Source organism: Talpa occidentalis, unplaced genomic scaffold (genome assembly GCF_014898055.3).
Source record: "Talpa occidentalis isolate TD23 unplaced genomic scaffold, MPIMG_talOcc4v2.1 talOcc4.14, whole genome shotgun sequence".
Classification (NCBI taxonomy): Eukaryota; Metazoa; Chordata; class Mammalia; order Eulipotyphla; family Talpidae; genus Talpa; species Talpa occidentalis.
In genome coordinates this window covers 22063362-22078406 of record NW_023601433.1, presented here as the reverse complement: position 1 = coordinate 22078406, position 15045 = coordinate 22063362, and the positions used below count along the sequence as shown (strand labels likewise).

At 39.8% G+C, this 15045-nt stretch overlaps 1 protein-coding gene across 1 annotated transcript in view; it reads left to right on the top strand.

Moving 5' to 3' along the window:
• Positions 1 to 7952, top strand: part of URB2 (URB2 ribosome biogenesis homolog) — a 100851-nt gene extending 92899 nt beyond the window's left edge. The window contains exon 12 of the transcript XR_008551709.1: positions 7786 to 7952. The gene's annotated coding sequence lies outside the window, so the exon portion shown is untranslated. The remainder of the gene's footprint in view (positions 1 to 7785) is intronic.
• The last annotated feature ends 7093 nt before the right edge of the window (positions 7953 to 15045 follow it).

The following is a 15045-nucleotide window of genomic DNA, read 5'->3' as shown; positions in this document are numbered from 1 at the left end:
TTTTGATTTGCATTTCCCTGATTACAAGTGATGTTGAACATTTTTTCATATGCCTGTTGGCCATTTGCATTTCTTCTTCAGAGAAGTTTCTTTTTAGCTCTTCTGCCCATTTTTTGACTGGATTATTTTCTTTGTTGTTGTTGAGTCTCATCAGCTCTTTGCAGATTTTTGTGATCAATCCTTTATCATTAGTGTTGTGTGCAAAAATGTTCTCCCAGTTGGTGGGTTTCTCTTTGTTTTTGTTATTGTCTCTTTTGCTGTGCAGAAGCTCTTTAATTTGATGTAGTCCCAGCTGTTGATCTTTGCCTTCACTATCACTGCTTTGTGTGATGTGTCTATAAAGATGTCTTTGAGGTGCATATCATGTAGTGTTTCGCCTATATTTCCTTGTATATATTTTATGGTTTCAGGTCTTATGTCTAGTTCTTTAATCCATTTTGAGTTGATTTTTGTGTATGGTGGTAGTGGTCAAGCTTCATTCTTTTGCATGTCGCGACCCAGTTTTCCCAGCACCATTAATTGAACAAATTTTCTTTGCTCCAATGCATAGTCTTTGCTCCTTTGTCAAAGATTAGTTGACCATAAATCTGTGGGTTTATTTCTGGATTTTCTATTCGATTCCATTGATCTGTATGTCTGTTCTTGTTCCAATACCATGCAGTTTTGATGATTATGGCTTTGTAGTATAGTTTGAAGTCTGGGAGTGTGATGCCTCCATTCCCTTCTTTTTTTTTTCAGGAGAGCTTTGGCTATTCGGGGTTTTTGGTGATTCCATATGAATTTCATCAATAATTGTTCTATTTCTTTGAAGAATGACATTGAAATTTTGATTGGAATAGCATTGAATCTGTATATTGCTTTTGGTAGGATGGCCATTTTAATAATGTTTATTCTTCCAATCCATGAGCAGGGGATGTCTCTCCATTTCTTTGTGTCTTCTTCTATTTCTTTTAACAGTGTTTTATAGTTTTCTTTGTATAGGTCCTTTACCTCTTTTGTTAGATTTATTCCCAAATATTTGATTTTTTTTGTTTCAATAATAAAAGGAATGGTTTTCTTGATTTCTTCTTCTTCAGATTTATTGTTTGTGTATAGGAAGGCTACTGACTTTTGCGTGTTGATTTTGTATCCTGCCACTTTACTGAACTGATTGATGAGTTGAATTAGTTTTTCTGTGGAGTTTTTGGGGTTCTCTATGTATATTATCATATCATCTGCAAATAGTGATAGTTTGACTTCTTCTTTTCCTATTTGGATTCCTTGGATGTCTTTCTCTTGTCTTATTGCTCTGGCTAGGACTTCCAGTATTATATTGAAAAGCAGTGGTGAGAGTGGACATCCTTGTCTTGTCCCAGATCTTAACGGAATAGCTTTCAGCTTTTCACCATTGAGAATGACACTGGCTGTTGGCTTGTCATAGATGGCCTTTATGATGTTGAGGTATGTTCCTTGTATCCCAAGAATTTCAAGGGCTTTTATCATGAATGGGTGTTGCACTTTGTCAAAAGCTTTCTCAGCATCTATTGATATTATCATATGGTTTTTATATTTCTTTTTGTTGATGTGTTGGATAACGTTGATTGATTTTCGGATGTTAAACCATCCTTGTGTCCCTGGAATGAATCCTACTTGGTCGTGGTGAATTATCTTATGGATACATTGTTGGATTCTGATAGCTAAAATTTTATTGAGGATTTTTGCAGCAGTGTTCATTAGGGAGATTGGCCTGTAGTTTTCCTTTTTTGTGTTGTCCTTGTTCGGTTTTGGTATTAGTGTAATGTTGGCTTCATAGAACGTGTTTGGTATTGTCCCTTCCTTCTCAATTTTTTGGAAGAGTTTGTAAAGGATAGGCACTAATTCGTCTCTGAATGTTTGGTAGAATTCATTTGTAAATCCATCAGGTCCTGGGCTTTTGTTTTTGGGGAGGTTTTTGATTACCATTTCAATTTCGGTGCTTGTAATTGGTCCGTTTAGGTGTTCTATTTCTTTTTATCTAGCTTTGGGTGATTGTAGAGTTGTAGGAATTTGTCCATCTCCTCTAGATTGTTGAACTTGTTTCCATATAACTGTTCATAGTAGTTACTGATTATTCTTTTGATTTCTGCTGTGTCCGTTGTGATTTCTCCTCTTTCATTTTTGATCCTGTTTATTTGTTCTTTCTCCCTTTTTTCCTTTGTGAGCCTGGCTAGGGGTTTGTCTATTTTATTGATTTTTTTCAAAGAACCAGCTCTTGGTTTCATTGATCTTTTGGATTGTATTTTTAGTTTCAATTTCATTTATTTCTGCTTTTTTTTATTATTTCTTTTCTTCTACTGGTTTTGGGGTTTTTTGTTGTTCTTTTTCTAGATCTTTGAGCTTCGAGATTAGGTTGTTTCTTTGAGTTATTTCTTGTTTCTTGATGTGAGCTTCTATTGCTATATATTTTCCTCTTATTACTGCTTTTGCTGCATCCCATACATTTAGGATATTGGTGTCCTCCTTGTCATTCAATTCAAAGAATTTTTTAATTTCTTCTTTGATCTCCTCATTAGTCCAGTGGTCTTCCAGTAGTGTGGTTTTTAATCTCCATGAGGTAGGAAAGTTCCTTGCCTTCCTTTTATGGTTTATTTCTAGTTTGATGCCTTCATGGTCAGAAAAGATGGTTGGTATGACTTCAATCTTTGTGTATCTGTTGATGTTTGTCTTGTGCCCCAGTATGTGATCGATCCTGGAGAATGTCCGTGTGCGCTTGAGAAAAAAGTGTACTCCGTTTTTTTGGGGTTTAGTGTTCTATAGATGTCTGTTAAGCCCAAATGCTCTAGGTCCTTATTTAGAGCTTTAGTTTCTTTACTTATTTTTTGTCTTGTTGATCTATCCATTGTTGATAGTGGTGTGTTGAAGTCTCCCACTACGTATGTGTTTTCTCTGATGTCTGTTTTCAGAGAGGACAACAGTTGTCTGATATATTTTGGTGCTCCTTTGTTTGGTGAGTATATGTTAATGAGTGTTATTTCTTCTTGAAGTATTGTCCCCTTGATCATAATGTAGTGAGCATTGGGGTCTCTTTTTATTTTTTTGAGTTTGAAGTCTGTTTTATCTGATATAAGTATAGCTGTTCCTGCTTTCTTTTTTGGTCCATTTGCTTGTAGGATTGTTTTCCATCCTTTAACTTTGAGCCTATTTTTATCTTTTGTAGCTAAATGTGTTTCCTGGAGACAGCAAAAGGTTGGGTTTTGTTTCTTAATTCAGGCTGCAACTCTGTGTCTTTTTATTGACGAGTTTAGTCCATTTACATTTAGAGTTAATATTGATATGTTAGCATCTGTATTTGCCATTGTGTTTGTCTTTCCTTTGATTTTATTTATTTATTCTTTTAATAACTTTTTTTTTTTTTGGCCTTCTTTCGTTGTTATTCGTCCCTCTGAGGTTCTGGCTTTAGGATTCCTTCTAGTATTTTTTTGGAATGGGGGTTTAGTCGTAATGAAATCCCAGAGTTTCTGTTTGTCTGGGAAGGTTCTTATTCTTTCTTCATAGAGGAAGGAGAGCTTTGCGGGATAGAGTGTTCTTGGTTGGCATCTGTTTTCTTGGAGTCTGTTGACTATGTCCCTCCACTCTCTCCTTGCCCGTAGTGTTTCTTCAGAGAAGTCCGATGTCAGCCTGATTGGTTTTCCTTTGAATGTTATCTGTTTCTTCCCTCTTGTCAGCTTCATTATTTTTTCCTTGTCCTGGATTCTTGGAAGCTTTACTATTATGTGTCTTGCTGTATTTTTCCTTTCGTCGTGGAAGTTTGGTGTTCTTCTTGCTTCTTGTATATCAATTTTCAGCTCCTTCTTCACATTTGGGAAGTTCTCTTCAATTATCTCCTGGAATATTTTCTCTGTTCCTACATCTCTCTCCTCTCCTTCTGGAATTCCTATAACTCTTATATTTCCTTTCCTCATGGAGTCAGATAGTTCCTGAAGTCTTTCTTTGTTCTTTTTCCTTCGTACTTCTCTTTCCTTTTCTGTTTTGGTTCTTTTTATCTCTGTGTCTTCAAGAGTACTTATTCGTTCTTCCATTTCATCTATTCTGCTTTCATTGCTTTTCTCAGAATTCTTTAGTTCCTCCATTAATTCTTTGATCTCCTGCGTTTCTTTTGCTTCCCTCTTTACAGACTCAATTTCATTCTTCTGATCGTTGATTATTTTTCTCATATCATTGTTTTCCTCTATGCCTTCTGTCAGTTTTTTAATCACAGCAATTTTAAATTCTCTTTCTGGAAGTCTCAGAAGTTCTTCCAAGTTACTGTCGTTGTAATCTGGAGGGTGGTTTTCTTTTTGTGGTGTGCTTTTTTCCTGAGGAGTTGTTAGGTTGCATGTGGTTCTTCTACTCCCTACTGTCTGTTTTCTAATTTGCCGTATGCATTGGGACACTGTGTTGCTCGGACTGGCCGGCATCTTGGGTGAACTTCTCCGCTCCCCTCTGGCTCCTCCAGGAGCCACCTCTGGCTTCTGAGGGAGCTTTCTGCTGGTTTCAGGCAGTCTTTACTGAAGAAATGTCCCTGTTCTAAAATGGCGACGCGGGACTCAGTCCCTGCGCTTCCGGTCTCAGGCACACTCTTCTGTGCGCCCGGTCTGCCCCGGCCGTGGGTGCCTGTTCCCTCTGTGGGCTCAGACTGCTGGTCGGAAGGGGCCTGGCGTGGGCTAACTTCCCAGCTGGCCACTGTCTCCTCTGGGAGCCTTCTGCCGTTTTCAAGCAGTCTTAAGAAATTTCCCTGTTCTATGGGGTGTTAGTGACTTTTTTTCCCCTGGTCGCTAGGTGGCACCAGAGATCTCTCCTATTGTCCTTGGGGGGCTGTTTTTCGCCCCCCCCCACCCCGTGGGACAGGGAACAGAGTGGGAATGGTAGGGTAAACCTCAACGGCTTTGGGGTGCTGTGTCTGCCTTGTGCCCCACCGTTGTGGAGAACCCACGCCCTGAATTTCGTGCCCCGGGTCTCAGTTCCAAAGCCCTCAGGTCCAGGACGCGGGCTGTAGCCCAGTTCAGTGGCGCGGGAAGGGCGCCTTTTGCACCAGCTCCCGTGCCTGGGTGCCTGGTTCCTGCTTACTCAGTGAGGGACTTTCACCCCAGTGAGGGCCTCCTTGTGTCTCCCCGCAAGCCTAGGTCGCAGGCGCGGGGACCTGGGCAGCCGCGATCCCGATCCGCGTTGCTTTTCAAGTGCGCCAAGCGTGCCGCTTTTCCACACAAGCTTACAGGCCGGCCCGGGGCTGTGTGAGCGTCTCCTCCAGAGTCTCTTTGTTGTTCTCTAATGGCGCCCGGAGCCGTTCGCTCACCGCCGCGGAGAATCCTGCAGGGTTCTCCACAGCTCCCGTTCACGGGGTGTGGTGGCTGCAATAGTTCCTTTCCACTCACAGTCCCGCTTGCTGCGTCGTTTGTTCTTGTTGGTCGTTTTAGTTTGTTGTTTTCCTCCTCTCTGCTGGTCGGAGAGTGCTGACTCTGTGGGCGGGGGAGGGGAGCAGGGTTCTGCGCTTCCCTCCCTTCTGGTCCTCTTTTATGGCCACTTTCTTCTTCGGGTAGTTTGCTGGAGTTACCCGTTTATCTTCTGTGTCCCGGTTCTCACTGGGACCTGCCGCTTTTCCTCCCTATTAACTTTTTTTAATGGGAGATCTTGCTCGCAGCGTCTCCTCGCCGCCATGTTGCTCCCTTATATGACATTTTGAAAAAGGCAAAAATATAGAAACAGAGTGGATTAGTGGTTGCCAGGAACTAGAGGCAGGGAAAGGTTTGAATACAAAGAAAAGAATATAGGAATACTTTGGGGTGTTGAAAGTGTTCTATATCATGTCTATGATGATGGTTAAAGAATCTGCACATGTGCAGAAACTTAAACAATTCTGTAGCAAGAAAGTAAGTTTTATTATGTGTAAATTAAAAGATTAAAAATATGATTGTTTTGGCAATATATCTAAACAGAGACTTCTGACCCAGTCATTTTGCTTTTAGGAAGTTGCCCTCCAAATAAGTTTCCACAAATATCTAAAAATACATGCATATATTTGTCCATTTATTATTGTTTGCAATAGCAAAAAATGAAAATAACCTAAGTGTCCTTTACTATGGAACCTCTTAAATAATTTATTGAATGTTCAAATAGCAAAACACTAAGAAGGGAGATGGGAGTTTTCTCTAATATTTTTGCAACTTTTTTGCTAAGTCTGAAATTAGCTCAAATAAAAAATTAAAAAGTAGGAGAAAAGGGTGAAATACACTCATAATAAGCAGAAGACAAATCAAAATGCCAATAAGATACCATTTTTCACAGGGGAGGAAAGAGCACCAGGGTCTATGGTAATGGTGTGCGGGTGAATTGGGGTGGGAATTTTACAGGACTACACCCGACAGGAGAAAGCAAACATTGTACAAAAAGGAAGAATGATGTAAAATATATATAAAATTAAAAAAAGATATCATTTTTTTATCTATCATATTGGAAGAAGCCTGGAAGTACGACAGCACAGTGTGCAGAAATAGACGCTGTCTGTGTGCTGGTGGGAATGCACATGATTACAGCCTTAGTGGGGGAGCTTGGCAATACCCAGCAAAAGTGACATTCACCTTTTCTCTTTAACCCAAGTCCCCATTTTGGGACTTTATTCCAAATGTACACCAGCAAAAATGCAAAAGGACATATGCAGAAGGCAATGAAACAAAGAAGGGATTTTATTTAAAAAATACATGTTTGCTTATAATAGAAAGAGATAAAGCCTTAAAAATGGGTATGGATAGGGGAGGGAAGCGATTGGGTACAGGAAACAGAAATTAGATATTTTCGAAATAATGTAAGTATTATGGATATTTCTAAAACAAAGCTGAATAAGATAGCAATCACTGAAGCCCTGTCTTTCCACTCTCTTATTCTGTCTAGCATCAGAAATAATGTTTACAGTCTTTTTTTTTTTTTTTTTAAAGATTCATTTATTGGGCCTCCCCGGTGGCGCAGTTGAGGCCTGGGCTGTGAAGCTGCCAGGAGCCTCTGCAGCGCTGGTTCAATCCCTGGCCACCGGCAAGGGTCTCACATGGCACGCAGACCTCTCCTGCCACGCCTGCTGCTCCCCTCAGCAGTGTACTTCATCAGTCTGCCTGTTCTGCTCCCCACTTTGGCTCTGGTGAATTCTCTCACCCTCCCACACTTCTGACTGTACCCAGTGCTTGTATAAATAAATAAATCTTTTAAAAAATAAGATTCATTTATTTATGCATACAAGAACTGGGGTACAGGCCAGAGGTGTGGGGGTGAGAGGATTCACCAGAGACAGAGTGGGGAGCAGAACAGGTAGTTTGACTGAAGTACACTGCTGAGGGGAGCAGTGGGCAAGTCAGGAGAGGTCTGCTGTGCCATGTGGGTATCTCCCTGGCTGGGGATAGCTTCATAAGTTGTGTTTTAACCCCTTGTACCACCAGGGAGGCCCCTGTTTGCAGGCTGTGATTCCAGGGTCAAGAGTGGACTGAGAGGCATGAGAGGTGAAGCAGGGTGGGGAGAAGGCCATGCCCATTTTGTGGTGCTCATTTCCTACTTTATTAAACCCTGAAATGTTATCTCAGTGTTTCTTCTGTAGCAAAGACCTTTGAAGGCAGTCACACCAAGATCATTTTGTCTAAGTAACACCAAGCACAATGCCTCTGTGAGGAAGAAATTATATGAAAATCAGGGTGTCTGGTCACTTGAGAACTTTCCCAAGAGCTCAGTAATTCAGACAACTTTTGTAAGAGGAGGAAGTTTTGTCATGCTCTGATAACCCACCTTTTAATTTTAATCTTGTACTTTTAGTCTTTCTGACCTGGAAACGAGAGACCTCTATTACATGGTGAAGAAGCTATTTATTCTGAGTCTTGGACACTCACGCCTCGTGAAGTAGAATCTCACTGAGAACAGCAGTTGTGGCCATGTCTCCTAAGGCAGCACAAGTTTTCCAGAGACAGGAAGTCATAAGATGAATGTAGCTGAGGCCAGGTGAGAAGACCAACCCCCACCCCCCTTCCCGTCCCCACCTCCATCCCCCATCTCCAACTGTCCCCCCACAGCCGCTCCACTGTGCAGGTTTTATAAGAGGCTGTAGTTGCCAAAAGGTCATGAAGCACTCAGGGAGATTTCTCTGACTTCGCAGGATTTTTTCAGCTCCTGGTTGAACACTTCATTGGTGGTGTTTAAATTCTAAAGTGCCTGGTATAATCTAGAAGAAAATAATCTAGAAAAATGTGTCTGGAATGATCTAGAAGTTTAAAGCACCTGGAAGATCTCAGGTGAAAGTTCTAACAAATGTTCATGTACTGTCGGGCTTATGTCGTGTTTCAGTTGAGTAAGATTCTGTATTTCTTTTTTTTTTTTTGATAAATTATTTTATTTTATATAATTCTTACATCATTTTTCATTTTTGCATAATGTATGCATTTTCATTTTGGTTATAGTCCCCATACAATTCCCAACCCCTTTTTCTGACCCTAATCCCTCTTCTCCTCCCCCCATCCCCCACTGTAGTGTGTCTCTGGTCTATAGTTGCTTTGTTGATTTTGATTTTTACTTTATTGCAATTAGTCTTTTTCCTGGTAAGATTTTGTATTTCATCTTAGCTTCTTGGGAAGTTCATTGAAATGACTTTGCGCTGGCTATTTGAAGGCACATGCTTTCTTATTTTCTTAAAACATTCTTCTACAGCATCTCCCCGGTGGCACAGTGGGTTGAGTGCCGCGCTGTGAAGCTGTCTGCAGCCTCTGCAGTTGAGGGTTCGATTCCCGGCCGGCCAGAGAGAAACCCATATGGTGCAGCAGACCTCTCCTGTGTCAACCGCTGCTCCCCTCAGCAGTGCCTTCAGTCTATCTGCCTGTTCTGCTCCCCACTCTGTCTCTGGTGAATTCTCTCACCCTCCTGCACCTCTGACTGTACCCAGTTCTTTTTTTTTTAAGGATTATTTATTTATTTATACAAGAACTGGGGTACAGGCCAGATGCGTGGGAGGGTGACAGGATTCGCCAGAGACAGAGTGAGGAGCAGAACAGGCAGACTGATGAAATACACTGCTGAGGGGAGCAGTGGGCGTGACAGGAGAGGTCTGCTGTGCCATGTGGGACCCTCACCAGTCAGCCGGGATTGAACCGGCACTGCAGAGGCTGCGGACAGCTTCACAGTGCTGGGCTCAACCACCTGCACCACCAGGGGAGGCCCTGTACCCTAGTTCTTGTATAAATAAATCTTTTTTAAAAAAAAACATTCTTCTACAGATTCCTTCATGATTTCAGGCAGTGTCTGGATGGGGGGCCCTCCCCCTCTTTTTCCCTGGATAAGACCCTGGCCATATCTGACAGATGGAGCCATATTGATTGAATCTAAAGCTACTGAATAATAAAAACTCATGAAAAATAAATGTGCTCAGAGAAATAAGCTTTTCCATAGCAGCCCATTCCATTATATTTTCCTGACAGCCTATCTAATTTATGATGGCAATTCCATGGCAATTCCTCTTAATTTCCTATTATGGGTAATTTATTTTTTCCCCTTCTGAACATGCAGTATAAAAGTTTTTATTGCACACATAAGGGAAAAGGAGACAGCCTCAGACACTGAGCTGATGCCAACACAACATCTTGAATTGCCCCTTGGATAAAAGCTTTTGTAAAAGTTAAATCAGTTGAAAGGCGGACCTTAGAGTGGGAACAGTTTTGATTAGAAACTATTTAAGACCTGAATACAAGGAAAGGTTTTTAGCTGTCACAAAGTGAAAAATATTGGGAAAAATTTGAGAGCCCTCAACCATCAATAGATTTTGAAAATGGATTCACACCATATTCAACCAAATCTAAATGAATCAGCCAACTTCTCCACTTCTATTCCACTGCTGAGGTACAACACTTGCCGTTGGTCATGTAAACATCATTTGGGAACTAGGAAACAGCACAGTGATCACAGCTGAGGAAGACAGCAGAAATGTGGGTGTCAGCTGGGTGGAACCCACAAGATGGAACCCATACTGCTCAGCCCAACCCATGGAAGTTTCCTCTGGGGAGAAGCAAATTGCAGAGACTGCAGGTAAAGAGGCTGCTTCCTCAGGACATCCCAAGGGTGAAGGTGCAGATGAAGTAGCAGGAACTATACAGTTTGCACAGCAGACAAAAATATCGACTCATACAAGTTGGCAAGCCCACCTTTGTTCACTTGTTTGGCCAATACAGGTGGGTTCTAGAAACCTAACTATCCTGTCAAAGAAGGTTGAAATTTTCCTCCTTCCAAACAGAATGAAGAACAATCGTTTCAATTTCTAATGTCTGTGACATACAGTGTAGTAGAAAGGACAGAGGTTTTACTGCTGGGAGACTTGCATTTGAATCCTGGTGATGTCATCTTCTATCTCACACTGAACTTCTGTTTTCCTATTTACCAATTAGATGTGAGTGATGTGAATGATTTCTCTGCCACTAAGAATGGAGCTGATGTGGTCCTGCACTTCCATGTCTCTCCTTGAAGCACTGATTTTAAGATGTTTCCGCTTTTACTACATTTACTGTCATTACCATGCAAGTCAGTGCTTTACTTCTGTCATTTCATCTGTGTTTGTTTGTCTTTTGAGCGAAAGGCCCAGATCTTAGGACTCCCTATTCTGAACAGTGCTGGGTGTGCTCTCTGCTGAGTATAGATGAAGTAGGTGAGGAAAATAAGACTCTTGGCATGACGACAGACGTCACTGAGAAAGTGTAAATTTGGGCCACCACACAAAAGGGAACCATGTGACAAGTCTTCTTCCATAAGCTCACCAGACTGTCTTTTTTTTTTATTTATTTATTTATTTTATTTTTTTTATTAATAAATTTTATTGTTATATTCCCATACAATTGCCGCCCCCCATTCTGACCCCAATCCCTCCTCCGCCCGCCCCCTAAAAGTGTCTCTGGTTCATAGTTTTTTGTTGATTTTGATTTTCACTTTCTTATAGTTTTTCATTTTCCTGTCCCTTATTTAAGTTTTCTAGATTCCTGCTATGAGTGAGACCATCCGGTATTTTTCTTTTCTTTTTGGCTTATTTCGCTGAGCATGATCCCTTCCAGCGCCATCCATGTTGCAGCAAATTGCATGTGTTTATCTTTTTTGAATGCTGAGTAATATTCCATGGTATATATGTACCCACTTTCTTGATCCAGTCATCTATTTTTGGGCATTTGGGTTGTTTTCCAAAGCTTAGCTATTGTAAACAGTGCTGCTATAAAACATAGGGGTGCAGGTGTTCTTTGGAATTGATGTTTCTGTGTCCTTTGGGTAAATACCTAGGAGTGGAATTGCTGGGTCATATGGAAGCTCTATGTTTAGTAGGTCAGAAATCTCCACACAGCTTTCCACAGTGGTTGGACCAGTTTGCACTCCCACCAACAGTGCAGAAGAGTTCCTTTTTCTCCACACTCGCCACATTTTGTTGTTGCTAGTTTTTTTAATATGTGCCATTCTCACTGGTGTAAGATGGTATCTCATGGTAGTTTTGATTTGCATTTCCCCTGATGACAAGTGATGTTGAACATTTTTTCATATGCCTGTTGGCCATTTGCATTTCCTCTTCAGAGAAGTTTCTTTTAAGCTCTTCTGCCCATTTTTTGACTGGATTATTTTCTTTGTTGTTGTTGAGTCTCATCAGCTCTTTGCAGATTTTTGTGATCAGTCCTTTATCATTAGTGTTGGGTGCAAAATGTTCTCCAGTTGGTGGGGTTTCTCTTTGTTTTTGTTATTGTCTCTTTTGCTGTGCAAAAGCTCTTTAATTTGATATAGTCCCAGCTGTTTATCTTTGCCTTCACTATCACTGCTTTGGGTGATGTGTCTGTAAAGATGTCTTTGATGTGCAAATCACGTAGTGTTTCGCCTATATTTCCTTCTATATATTTTTGGTTTCAGGTCTTATGTCTAGTTCTTTAATCCATTTTGAGTTGATTTTTGTGTATGGTGTGAGGTGGTGGTCAAGCTTCATTCTTTTGCATGTAGCGACCCAGTTTTCCCAGCACCATTTATTGAACAAACTTTCTTTGCTCCAATGCATAGTCTTTGCTCCTTTGTCAAAGATTAGTTGACCATAAATCTGTGGGTTTATTTCTGGATTTTCTATTCGATTCCATTGGTCTGTATGTCTGTTCTTGTTCCAATACCATGCAGTTTTGATGATTATGGCTTTGTAGTATAGTTTGAAGTCTGGGAGTCTGATGCCTCCATTCCCTTCTTTTTTTTCAGGAGAGCTTTGGCTATTCGGGGTTTTTTTGTGATTCCATATGAATTTCATCAATAATTTTTCTATTTCTTTGAAGAATGACATTGAAATTTTGATTGGAATAGCATTGAATCTGTATATTGCTTTTGGAAGGATGGCCATTTTAATAATGTTTATTCTTCCAATCCATGAGCAGGGGATGTCTCTCCATTTCTTTGTGTCTTCTTCTATTTCTTTTAACAGTGTTTTATAGTTTTCTTTGTATAGGTCCTTTACCTCTTTTTAGATTTATTCCCAAATATTTGATTTTTTTTGTTTCAATAACAAAAGGGATGGTCTTTTCGATTTCTTCTTCTTCAGATTTATTGTTTGTGTATAGGAAGGCTACTGACTTTTGCGTGTTGATTTTGTATCCTGCCACTTTACTGAACTGATTGATGAGTTGAATTAGCTTTTCTGTGGAGTTTTTGGGGTTCTCTATGTATAATATCATATCGTCTGCAAATAGTGATAGTTTGACTTCTTCTTTTCCTATTTGGATTCCTTGGATGTCTTTCTCTTGTCTTATTGCCTGGCTAGGACTTCCAGTATTATATTGAAAAGCAATGGTGAGAGTGGACATCCTTGTCTTGTTCCAGATCTTAATGGAATTGCTTTCAGCTTTTCACCATTGAGAATGATACTGGCTGTTGGCTTGTCATAGATGGCCTTTATGATGTTGAGGTATGTTCCTTGTATCCAAGAATTTCAAGGGCTTTATCATGAATGGGTGTTGCACTTTGTCGAAAGCTTTCTCAGCATCTATTGATATTATCATATGGTTTTTATATTTCTTTTTGTTGATTGTTGGATAACGTTGATTGATTTTCGGATGTTAAACCATCCTTGTGCCCTGGAATGAATCCACTTGGTCGTGGTGAATTATCTTATGGATACATTGTTGGATTCTGATAGCTAAAATTTTATTGAGGATTTTGCATCAGTGTTCATTAGGGAGATTGGCCTGTAGTTTTCCTTTTTTGTGTTGTCCTTGTTCGGTTTTGGTATTAGTGTAATGTTGGCTTCATAGAACGTGTTTGGTATTGTCCCTTCCTTCTCAATTTTTTGGAAGAGTTTGTGAAGGATAGGCACTAATTCGTCTCTGAATGTTTGGTAGAATTCATTTGTAAATCCATCAGGTCCTGGGCTTTTGTTTTGGGGGAGGTTTTTGATTACCATTTCAATTTCGCTAATTGTAATTGGTCTGTTTAGGTGTTCTATTTCTTTTTATCTAGCTTTGGGTGATTGTAGAGTTGTAGGAATTTGTCCATCTCCTCTAGATTGTTAAACTTGTTTCCATATAACTGTTCATAGTAGTTACTGATTATTCTTTTGATTTTCTGCTGTGTCCGTTGTGATTTCTCCTCTTTCATTGATGATCCTGTTTATTTGTGCTTTCTCCCTTTTTTCCTTTGTGAGCCTGGCTAGGGGTTTGTCTATTTTATTGATTTTTTCAAAGAACCAGCTCTTGGTTTCATTGATCTTTTGGATTGTTTTTTTAGTTTCAATTTCATTTATTTCTGCTTTGGTTTTTATTATTTCTTTTCTTCTACTGTTTTGGGGTTTTTTTGTTGTTCTTTTTCTAGATCTTTGAGCTTCGAGATTAGGTTGTTTCTTTGCGTTCTTTCTTGTTTCTTGATGTGAGCTTCTATTGCTATATATTTTCCTCTTATTACTGCTTTTGCTGCATCCCATACATTTAGGATATTGGTGTCCTCCTTGTCGTTCAATTCAAAAAATTTTTAATTTCTTCTTTGATCTCCTCATTAGTCCAATGGTCTTCCAGTAGTGTGGTTTTTAATCTCCATGAGGTAGGAAAGTTCCTTGCCTTCTTTTTATGGTTTATTTCTAGTTTGATGCCTTCATGGTCAGAAAAGATGGTTGATATGATTTCAATCTTGTGTATCTGTTGATGTTTGTCTTGTGCCCCAGTATGTGATCGATCCTGGAGAATGATCCGTGTGCGCTTGAGAAAAATGTGTACTCCGTTTTTTTGGGGTTTAGTGTTCTATAGATGTCTGTTAAGCCCAATTGCTCTAGGTCTTTATTTAGAGCTTTGGTTTCTTTACTTATTTTTTGTCTTGTTGATCTATCCATTGTTGATAGTGGTGTGTTGAAGTCTCCCACTACGTATGTGTTTTCTCTGATGTCTGTTTTCAGAGAGGACAACAGTTGTCTGATATATTTTGGTGCTCCTTCGTTTGGTGAGTATATGTTAATGAGTGTTATTTCTTCTTGAAGTATTGTCCCCTTGATCATAATGTAGTGACCATTGGGGTCTCTTTTTATCTTTTTGAGTTTGAAATCTGTTTTATTGATATAAGTATAGCTGTTCCTGCTTTCTTTTTTGGTCCATTTGCTTGTAGGATTGTTTTCCATCCTTTAACTTTGAGCCTATTTTTATCTTTTGTAGCTAAATGTGTTTCCTGGAGACAGCAAAAGGTTGGGTTTTGTTTCTTAATCCAGGCTGCAACTCTGTGTCTTTTTATTGAAGAGTTTAGTCCATTTACATTTAGAGTTAATATTGATATGTTAACATCTGTATTTGCCATTGTGTTTGTCTTTCCTTTGATTTTATTTATTTTTCTTTTAATAACTTTTTTTTTTTTTTTGGCCTTCTTTCATTGTTATTCGTCGCTCTGAGGTTCTGGCTTTAGAACTCCTTGTAGTATTTTTTGGAGTGGGGTTTAGTTGCAATGAAATTCCGGAGTTTCTGTTTGTCTGGGAAGGTCCATATTCTTTCTTCAAAGAGGAAGGAGAGCTTTGCGGGATGAGTATTCTTGGTTGGCATCTGTTTTCTTGGAGTCTGTTGACTA